The sequence below is a fragment of the Aplidium turbinatum genome, chromosome 12 (genome assembly GCF_918807975.1).
Source record: "Aplidium turbinatum chromosome 12, kaAplTurb1.1, whole genome shotgun sequence".
Classification (NCBI taxonomy): domain Eukaryota; kingdom Metazoa; phylum Chordata; class Ascidiacea; order Aplousobranchia; family Polyclinidae; genus Aplidium; species Aplidium turbinatum.
In genome coordinates this window covers 25,202,513-25,214,315 of record NC_137483.1, presented here as the reverse complement: position 1 = coordinate 25,214,315, position 11,803 = coordinate 25,202,513, and positions in this window count along the sequence as shown.

Sequence of the window (11,803 nt, the reverse complement as noted above, 5' to 3'; positions counted from 1 at the left end):
ATTTTTTACTCTCCGTGAACATTTACTATATTTATTTTTTAATTTGTTTGCAGTACAATAAAGAGATTTAACTTGTCGCAGTATGTCCTTGTCATCTGCTAATGAGAACGTGATATGCACACCTAAATACTTAACATTTTCAACAAACTCAATCGGTTCTTGGTCAAGAATAATCCTTGGGGAAGCAGACAGATCGAAATGTTTGGGCTTAAATAACACCCCAAAGGATTTTCTACAGTTAAAAGTAATGTCATGTTGCATTGCAAAGTCTTGGCAGATTTCAATCAATTCACGTAAACCAAAAAGGCTGGGACAAAAGCAGCAAAGGTCATCAGCAAACATAATGTGATTTGCCAATGCATTCCCTACATAGCAACCCGCTTTAGACATGTTAAGCTTTTTGGATAGATTATCAACATAGAGGGCAAAGAGGTAAGGGCTCAAAACCCCACCCTGCCTCACCCCATTTGAAACATGAAAAGGCTGAGAGAGGTGGCCACCCCATTTTACACGCATAGTTTGATGACTGTACCAATACTGTAACAAACGGACAAATTGCATAGGCACTCTTCTTTCAATCATTTTTTTAAACAATGTGTGATGATTAATTTTATCAAAAGCTTTAGAGGCATCTAGAAACACGGAAAAGACAGGTGTATCATGCGACGTATATGAATGAAGGTATGAGCTATCTGTTGGCACACAGGATCAAACATCAGTAACCCATATGCTCATTTGATGTTTTTCAATAAATTTTATCAAAAGTTAATAGAATATTTAAGTTATTTTGGCAGCCGATTGTAGCATCGAATAGACAGCGATAGACACGTGTTTCGCCCATGAGGCTGGGCTCATCAGTATCGCACCGTATTCTTGCCACTTGAGTAATCGACCGCCGCTTTACCAGTCAGTTTAACTCTTATCTTTGTGGAAAGAAAGAGCCAACAAAACCAGCAGGTGCCAGGGGTAGGTCAATGTGAAGAAAGGCGTTCTTAAACGTTAAACGTAACTTAAACGTTTAGTTGGAGGTCTCAATGGCTGGCGTGGAAGCTACACCGTTCTGGTTAGCGAAGCGTCACTGCAGCTCGCTGTGCTAGTGAGTAATCAGCCTTGTGCTGATAGCCGGGAAGAACGCCTTTCTTCACATTGACCTACCCCTGGCACCTGCTGGTTTTGTTGGCTCTTTCTTTCCACAAAGATAAGAGTTAAACTGACTGGTAAAGCGGCGGTCGATTACTCAAGTGGCAAGAATACGGTGCGATACTGATGAGCCCAGCCTCATGGGCGAAACACGTGTCTATCGCTGTCTATTCGATGCTACAATCGGCTGCCAAAATAACTTAAACGTTTAATTGGAGGTCTCAATGGCTGGCGTGGAAGCTACACCGTTCTGGTTAGCGAAGCGTCACTGCAGCTCGCTGTGCTAGTGAGTTATCAGCCTTGTGCTGATAGCCGGGAAGAACGCCTTTCTTCACAGTTAATAGAATACTTGCGACCATTTAAGAGAATTTTTCCCTTTTTTCATTTGTAAATCGACATTAGATCAACATTAATTCGTTATAATCATAGCCGCTGCAAAACTGTGAGTGGTGATGAAAATGCAAACGTTAGTCAGCAGTCTAAGTTAATCATTGATCAACAATCTGTTGTCTCAAAAGAATCAATTTAAACATAGCCAACAGAGTCTTTTTTTTAAAGGGTTTAAGTCATTTAGTGTAGGTATATGATATGTTTTAGTTAAGAAACCAAACCTTTGTGCTACCGGTATGTCCTTTGTAATTTCAAACGACGCACCAATGCATTGCGACTTACAGTTTGAGAATTACTGTAGGCTAATACATAAACAAAACACAAACAAATTTTCAATTTCGTAATTTATTATTCATGCTAAAAACTCAGAAACTTTCACGGACCCCCTGAAATCGCTTCACGGACCCCTTGGGGTCCGCGGACCCCCGGTTGAGAACCACTGCTATAGCCTTTACCACGCTTCTAACAATAGCAGGGAATTGGGTGAATGTGCAGCGGCTGTTGAAGTGCAGTTCTTGAAAATCGGAACGGTACTGGACACACGTTGGGTAGCCTCGAGCTTCCGCACAGTTAATGCCGTCTGGAATGATTTTCCAGCACTTGTTGAACATTTCAAAAAGGAAGCTAGTAGCGACACAAGAGATTCTCGGGAATGCGCGAAATATCAAAGACTCTTTGACATGTTATTGGTTTAAGTTGCATTGTAATTTACGTTGTTGCTGATTGCTTTGTTACGTTGCCTTAAGTTTCTTTGTCGTTTTTACTGGTGTTTATTTTCAGTCTGATTTCAGTTTGCAGTTTATGTCGTCAGAACAACCTATCTGTATTTTAGCGTAATAAACTTCTTAATAGAGGAATTGTAGATGGAATGGAAATGTAGATGGAAATAGAGGAATTGTAGATTTTATTACGTTAATAAAGTATGGATCTAAAAGACTTGCGCCCTAGACTCTTAGCTGCGGACCCGCAAAGTAAAGACGCTAAACGACAATGGGTGCATTGGTACAAGTCTTTTACAATTTATGTAGAAAAGCTCGGAAAAGTTTCAGCTGAAGACAGGTTGAATTTGCTTATAAATCATATAGACGCTTCAATATATGAAACCACTCGGCCACTGAGCTGGTTCGTTGTGACGTATAAACCGGGAAAAGACAACCCTGCTGATTACATGTCTCGACATCCCATGGGAAGCACACATTGCACTCAATTGTGTGATGCGACTGAACCATATGTGAACTTTATTTCTCAATCAGCAATTCCACTAGCAATGACAATTGATGATGTCACAAGTGCTGTCAAAGGTGACGACACAATGCAGAAAATCATCAACATCATCAAAAGCAACGCATGGAAATCTGCTATGAAGAACCCAGATCAAGACATCACACCACCGGCGCCGAGTCCCGGGCGGGCGGGCCGCGCCCGCCGGACATTTCAAGAATTTAAAAAAAAAATTTAATGCAATTTTAAGTCCCAAAATATCTGTAACCATCTGCCACCGTCCGATACTAGCCTACTTACCTTATTCAGAGAGTTTTGTCGCCATATGACAGGCCCTACTAGACCTACTAATTAAGCGATTAATTTTCGTAAATTATTGCCATTGTTACATTCATGCAACGTTAAACAACGTTGATTCACCGTTAAACGAGCAAAAGTGTCCGGCCGCGCCGTTTGTCTCCGCTCTGCCAGTCGTAGCCCAGTGCTATAAATCAAGTAAATTGCGCAAACCTGCGAGGAACTTCATTTGCGGCAAAGTCTGACCGCAATTTCCACTGCTTTTACATCGTTTTAACATCGCCAGATGTTAAATCGTTGTAAAAACTGTAGCATTGTTCTTCAAAGGAGTAGTTTTCTCTCAAACGACGTTATCCATTAACTCTGCTGCCAAAATGCTCTATTTTGTGTTCTCAATCATCACAGTTGCGTCTGTTACGTCACTGATATTAAAGTGTGCACACCTGTTGGTTTGGCCGGATGAAACCGTTGATTGTCTTAAGTTGCAATTCTGCTCCTTTGTTATATAACTGTTCTAATTGTAGATTCAATGTAAGCTCGTTTCAATAGCGCAGTTTATCGCTAGATGGCTTCTCGGGAGGTGAATTGCCGTAAAATTGCTTCTGCGTTGCATTACAGCATCTCTTGTGTCTTATCTGTGCGCCCGCTAGGAGCAACTTATCGTATGAACCCACCGATGTATTGTGTGTGTGTTATCGTGTTGTATCAACAATAGTAATGTAATTATGGAACTAGTACAGTCTTGCAGTTTTCGTTCTGCAACCCGCACGTACCAATTACAAAAAAACATGCGGAACTGAATTGCCAGGTCCAGACGTTGTTGCGTACCAATCATATTTATTACTTGTTTCCAAATCGTGTTAGAGGAGACATAGACTTAAATGTAAAACTAGGCTAGCCCAACAACCCAGCAAAATCGCCCTTTTGAAAAACGCACAAAATAACCTTGATGACGTGTCAGTATGTGTTCGCCCGCCCAGCTATTTTGAAAACTCGGCGCCTATGCATCACACCATACATTCCTAACAGGAATAGCTGACTTTAACAAACTCAGATTTAATTCTTAAACAGAACAAAATCGTCATGCCGCGAGTGTTAGAAAAACAAGCCGTAACTCTTAATTGCACACCAAGGACATCAAGGCATCGTGAAAACCAAAGCATTGATTCAAGAAAAAGTTTGGTTTCCTGGCATTGACAAAACTGTTGAAAACGCTGTTAAAAATTGCATTTATTGCCAAGCTGCAACCGTGAAAAACACTGTTGAACCATTAAAAATATCACCATTGCCTAACGCACCATGGACTGAACTGTGTATTGATTTTTCTGGACCGTATAACACTGGTAAATACTTGCTAGTAATTGTCGATGAGTATTTGCGATTTCCTGTTGTAGAAATTGTCAATTCTACCAAAGCTTCATCTGTGATACCGGTAGTTGACAAAATTTTCTCTATGTTTGGAATTCCACTTGAGCTTAAATCAGATAATGGCCCGCCATTCAATAGTTACGATTTTAAGCAATTTGCCCAACGTTTAGGTTTCAAACATCGAAAGATAACTCCGTTGTGGCCGAAAAGCAACAGCGAATCTGAACGCTTCATGAAAACACTTAACAAATCTGTTCGCATTTCAAATGTTCAACACAATTCATGGCAATCTGACTTGAATAACTTTTTGAGAAATTATTGAGCTACGCCACACTGCACGACCAGAACAAGTCCCACCGAACTCTTGTTTGGGAGGAAAGCTAATATTACTATTCCTCAAGCTCTCACTTCTGTAAATGACCAATCGTTGAGAGAGAAAGACACTCGTGCAAACTGTAAAATGAAAAAATATGCAGACAAACGTACACATGCTAAAAATTGTGATATTTCAATTGGTGACTTGGTTTTGTTAAAAGTTAAAAGAGAAAGTAAACTATCATTCCCTTATGGATTGCGTCCCAACAAAGTGACCAACATAAATGGTTCGATGATCACTGCAAAAAAAGGATCTTCTGTGGTCACAAGAAACTCTTCATTCTTCAAACCAGTCACAAATGACCTTTGTATAGATTGATGACAAGCATATTTGGTTAATTCTTGTTCTGTGAAAAAACTGCAATTCGAGTAAGCAACGTTTTATTACCATCACACTGGAAAATTGAGACAACCGTACTCGTTATATAAAAAGCATACCCCTTAATCCAAATCTACAACTTGGGGAGGATTGTAGTATTCATGAGTCCCTTTCATTTATATTCTCATATTGATACTATATTCTCATAAAGAAACTGTAAGCAAGCAAAGTGTACTAGTGAGTAAAGGCAGAACATTATAGACAAGATTGCACAAATAGAATACAAACACATCACATTAACAAACAAGGCAAGTGTATACTTTACGGTTTACGGCAAGTGCAACTTAATAGAACCGCCTTGTCCACCGCTAACACATTCTCTACTCCAGTGTTGCCAGATTTTTTGAAAAAAAAAACCCAAAAATGCGCCAAAGCGATTTAAAAGTAGCCCAACTTGCCGTCGCGACGTTGACGATCGAGCGACAAAGGCGCAAGCTTTCTAGGGGGGTTTTGGGGCATGCCCCCAAAAGTTATGGACAAAGCAACATCTTTGTCCATCATGCTGATTGTGTAGATACAAAATGCATACACTGTTACAACATACAAGAAGTAGAATGTTCAATATTGAATCAAGCATTGTTCAATAGAAAAAAAACTGGTGCTGGTTTAGGATCGGCCGCCTTGGTTAGTGACGTCACAAAAATCTGTGACGTCATGCAAAAAAACGCAACTACTTGTAGGAAGGGTGCAAAAACGCGGAATAGAAGTAAAAGCGGAAAGCCTATTGATTTTTAAATATTTGTAGGCATTATTATTGATCTAGCGCTAACTTAAACTGTTACTATTTTGTACCAATTTGAATTTTCACAATAAAAATACTTGCTTTATTAAGGTAACAACTTTCTCGATGAATACTGCCTCCACCAAATATGCTGTAGCTTTCTCATTTCTGCTCGGATTTTAACAATTTTTCTATCGTTGGATGGCATTATGCTTCATCTACCCGAATGGATTAATTGCCAATCTAAAGTAGGCACTATATTTATGTAGCGCTAACTTAAACTTTACTATTTTGTAACAATTCTCAGCAATTCATTTTTTACAATAAAAATAACAAACCAACACAAATTAAAAGAGTATGTCTTGGTTTATTCATATGTTAACTTTCACATTTATATCTAATCCACAAAACGAGCAATCGTTGTTCAAACGTAACCGCTCGACGAAGCTTTTTTCCAATGCATTTTTCAAGGCGATTCGATCGTGGTTCAGTATAAGCCGCCCACAGTTTCATGTGATCGATGAATACTGCCTCCACCAAATATGCTGTAGCTTTCTCATTTCTGCTCGGATTTTAACAATATTCCTATCGTTGGAAAGCATGATGCCTCACCTACCCGAATGGATTAATTGCCAGTCTACAGTAGGCATTACATTTATGTAGCGCTAACTTAAACTTTACTATTTTGTACCAATTCTCAGCAATTCATTTTTCACAATAAAAATATCAAAACCAACACAAATTAAAAGAGTATGTCTTGGTTTATTCATATGTTAACTTTCACATTTATATCTAATCCACAAAACGAACAATCGTTGTTCAAACGTAACCGTTCGACGAAGCTTTTTTCCAATGCATTTTTCAAGGCGATTCGATCGTGGTTCAGTATAAGCCGCCCACAGTTTCATGTGATCGATGAATACTGCCTCCACCAAATATGCTGTAGCTTTCTCATTTCTGCTCGGATTTTGACAATATTCCTATCGTTGGAAAGCATGATGCCTCACCTACCCGAATGGATTAATTGGCAGTCTAAAATAGGCATTACATTTATGTAGCGCTAACTTAAACTTTACTATTTTGTAGCAATTCTCAGCAATTCATTTTTTACAATAAAAATACCAAATCAACACAAATTAAAAGAGTATGTCTTGGTTTATTCACCTAACAACTTTCACGTTTATATGTTATCTAAAAAACGAGAAATCGTTGTTCAAACGTAACCGCTCGACGAAGCTTTTTACCAAAACAATGCAAACACTAAGCGATCAATTTCGAGTGTTCATTGTAAGCCGCCCACAGTTTCATGTGATCGATGAATACTGCCTCCACCAAATATGCTGTAGCTTTCTCATTTGTGGATTAGATATAAATGTGAAAGTTAACATATGAATAAACCAAGACATACTCTTTTAATTTGTGTTGGTTTGGTATTTTTATTGTAAAAAATGAATTGCTGAGAATTGGTACAAAATAGTAAAGTTTAAGTTAGCGCTAGATCAATATAATGCATACTTTAAACTTGCAACCAATGAATTCGGATAGATGCAGTATCGTGCATTCCAACGATGGTAAAATTTCTCAAATCCGAGCAGAAATGAGAAAGCTACAGCACATTTGGTGGAGGCAGTATTCACTGATCACAGCAAACTGTGGGCGGCTTGTAATGAACACTCGAAACTGATCGCTTTGTGTTTGCATTGTTTTGGTAAAAAGCTTCGTCGAGCGGTTACGTTTGAACAACAATTGCTCGTTTTGTGGATTAGATATAAATGTGAAAGTTAACATATGAATAAACCAAGACATACTCTTTTAATTTGTGTTGGTTTGATATTTTTATTGTAAAAAATGAATTGCTGAGAATTGGTACAAAATAGTAAAGTTTAAGTTAGCGCTACATAAATGTAATGCCTACTTTAGACTGGCAATTAATCCATTCGAGTAGATGAATCATAATGCCATCCAACGATAGTAAAATTGTTAGAATCCGAGCAGAAATGAGAAAGCTACAGCATATTCGGTGGAGGCAGTATTCATCGATCACAGCAAACTGTGGGCGGCTTATACTGAACCACGATTGCTCGTTTTGTAGATAACATATAAACGTGAAAGTTGTTACGTTAATAAAGCAAGTATTTTTATTGTAAAAATTCAAATTGGTACAAAATAGTAACAGTTTAAGTTAGCGCTAGATCAATAATAATGCCTACAAATATTTAAAAATCAATAGGCTTTCCGCTTTTACTTCTATTCCGCGTTTTTGCACCCTTCCTACAAGTAGTTGCGTTTTTTTGCATGGCGTCACAGATTTTTATGACGTCACTAACCAAGGCGGCCGATCCTAAACCAGCACCAAAAATTGATGTAGGCTACATACTGAATGTAATTTTCTTCAAACTTAAAGCTTCAACTATTGTCAATTACTCCCCAAGAAAATCCACAAAATAAAATGCTGCACGTACGAAAAAGCGAATCTGCAGAAGTTTAACAAGGCTACCGCTTATAAAGGTGGCTTAATTGTAACCACAAACTAGTTTATTACATCATAAAGTGTTGTAAAAACTGAGTTGATGTAAAACTGTATGTTGCAATAATTACAATGATGACTGCCACTTTGTAGCTAAAAACAGCAGCATTATTCATAGTACGGTAACTAAACAAACACACACAAGTATAAAATTGACTAGGCTATAGTGACAAAAATGAAACAAAATGTTTCAATAAATCTTTCATTTTTTAAAATATGTCTGTGGCCTACCTCAAATGCTTCTATGGCCCACCAGTGAGCCATGGCCCACTGGTTGAGAACCGCTGGCTTAGGGCTAGAAAGTAGTTATTTCGTTAACGCGGGTTCAATTCCCCCCACTGCTATTGCCCTTTTTTCTTCTGTAATTACCAAACAGATTTCAAATCAAGCATTAACTCTATGGCTGAGTGCTAGAAAGGTCACAATTAGACGGTAGCTTCATATAACATGTTCTGATTGGTTGGCGGTTGCATTCTAGTCAATTGCAGTGGCAGCATTTCTACTTGTTAAAGTGGCTACCGGTACCGTAGCAAACCTTTACCTCGCAAACCACAAGGTTGCCAGATGGTATTTTTTATTGTATTTTTTTATTTCTGGGCGCTTTATTTATCGGGTACATGTTTTTTAAAGCCCTTTTGAATATGTTATTTGTTTAGTGTTGATGTCGCAGACGTTCTATTCTCATTTATAAAAAGATATCAAAATCTCTTCTTTGTTGGTTATGGAAAGTTTTGATATAAATACATTTAAATCAATGCCTTTGCGATCAACATTTGTAAGATATTTAAAGTTAATATTAAAGTTAATATTTATTTTTCTTTGTCGGAAAACAACACCAATGATAAAGTTACTAACAGTCTACGCAGGGGCGCCGGAAGCGGGGGGCGGATGCCCCCCCTGCCCTCAATTTTTATGCAGATGGAGGAGCAAGGGGGGCAATGGTGCCCTTTTAAAGTCATGTAAGCAACTGCACATTTTGCAATATAACAATTTCTGCTATTCGCTTTCAGCCTAATAATAATAATCTTTCATTTTTGCCTCAAAATAATATTTCCGGTGTAACAGTCCAGGAGTTACTGCGGTCTGAAAGTTACCGTAACTTCTGGACCGCGTATACGCGGTCTGAAAGTTACTGCCAGTCCAGAAGTTACTAAAACAGGGTTTTCAGATTTGACGCTTGCAGCAGATTTGTATAAATGATTTCAACATTGGAAACATGTTGAACTTGAAGACTTATCCACCATTGCATCTTGACACATGATTTACAGCAGAAACGTATTATTGGGAATGAAGCGAAAATAAGATGAGTTTTGTACCAGAAGTTGTTGCTGTTTTGGAATGAAATTTGAATTTGTAACCTAACAATTTACGTAGGCTATCATTTTAACCTGATTTGTTTGTATCATACCATTTGAAGTTGTGTCCGTGCCTTACGTGCGTTGGCAAATAAATTTGCATGGAGAGGTGATTGACTAGATGACCACTTAGCTTATAGTCTTTTGCTGTCATCCTGATTGTGCTATAATGCAACCTACGATTCACAATGTAGTATTATGAGTGTTTTATTGACTCATTGTAGGCTATATGGCTCTGTTGAAACAAATAATTTAATTGATCATCGCCCCAAACATTTCAAAGTTTAAATCTGGCTATACGCGAATCGGTGGCATTTAATAAGCTATACAGCAACAGGCCTTAATATATCGTACAAAGTTTGCATTTGAAGGCTGACTTGTTAGCCGCTGGTCTTGAGTTGTAGTTGACGAACATAGTCTTTGACTATATGTTATGTAGGCCTATTTCATGAAAGTTAAAACCAAAGTTTTCTAGTGAATGAAGCACTGAGCCTATTTTTGGTCTGGTTTTTCATAATTACCGTTTTGAAGAAATATAAAGTAACTTAGGCTACATGTAGGCCAACCAGTAGTCAAAACACCATCAACCTTCAGTGAGTAGGCTATCACAGTCTCACACGCGGGGAAGGCTTTAGCTTTTACGAAAGTGTTGAACACTTTGAGATTCCAATGAATTTCCGTTGGACTCCCATCGAAAACACGTGGCACGAAACTTAAAAGTCTAGAATTATGGTTTCGTGGTGAGAATATTTATCCTTGGGATTCATCTTTCGCACACTTGCAGAGGGTTTAATCTACTGACCAAGTGAAGTTTCAGTCCATTCACAAGTTTTCCCAAAAGAATTTCGAAAAAGCACACCCACTTACAATCTCAGTAACTTTTGGACTGCTTCTGCGGCGTTGCAGTCTGGAAGTTACTGTCAGTCCAAAAGTTACCAGCGGTGCCAGGCGTTTTCACAATCGATAGAAAAGCGAAAATTGTTTTAACTAAGTGTAATGAATTCATTGCTCTCAAACTAATGCAAGCTTTTCAGTTAACATTACAAAATACTTGTAATTATTAATCTGACCTTTTGAGAGGTTAAAAATTTAATTATTTTTTTGAAACAAAATTAAATAAAATTTAAATGAAATATTTGGCAACTCTGGTAACTTTTGGCATGCAGTAACTCTTGGACTGCTACACCGGCACAAACTTTTGCAACACAATACAGGCCTTAAAACTCGTTTTTTTTTCGTGAGCTCCTTCTCGGCGGCCAAATCTGTGTGATTGGAGGCCAAAATACAAAATAACGATAGCACAAGTAAATAGAATTAAACTTGCAACAATGCAAAAATAATCACTTAGCGTTGTTGAAGTCTGGGCCTGGGCGACGTCCTACAATAGAATCGTTGCACCACGCAATAACTGCTTTATCCGGATTGTAATCCAGTACTGCGGGACCATCTAAAGACACTCGCACGAGTGTCTCCAATGTGGCTGATTTTAAAGAAGTTTGCCACTCCCCTAGAATTCTTTTTAGCAACGAAAAACAACGTTCGACATGTGTTGACGATGACGGCAAGGTAATAAAATAAGTATTTCAATGATGTGAAGGACATTACTAAAAGAAGCATAATTTTTGCAAAATATGATCAAAAAATGTTTTCCCCTTGGATGTCAACCAACCTAATTGTCCTTTTTAACAACGATTCAATGTCCGACAACATCGAATCGACATAAAAACAATATTGCCAGCCGATGTAAATTAGCACTTGGGATGACTTTGTTAAAATAAACGTCGAGAATTACAAACAAGACTTACAGCGCTGGTGATCGCAGATGGATATATTCTATCAATAACAAATATTCCTGCACAATGCAACAGTGGCGATTATGACGCGCTGACCTAATCTGGCGTTACTCTTTGATAACATTTTATCTTTTATATAACATAACATCTTTTATAACATAGCATGATGCCCTTCAGTTCAGTTCAGTTGTTTTTTTATTTCTGACCATCATATCAAAACAATACACATCAACATAG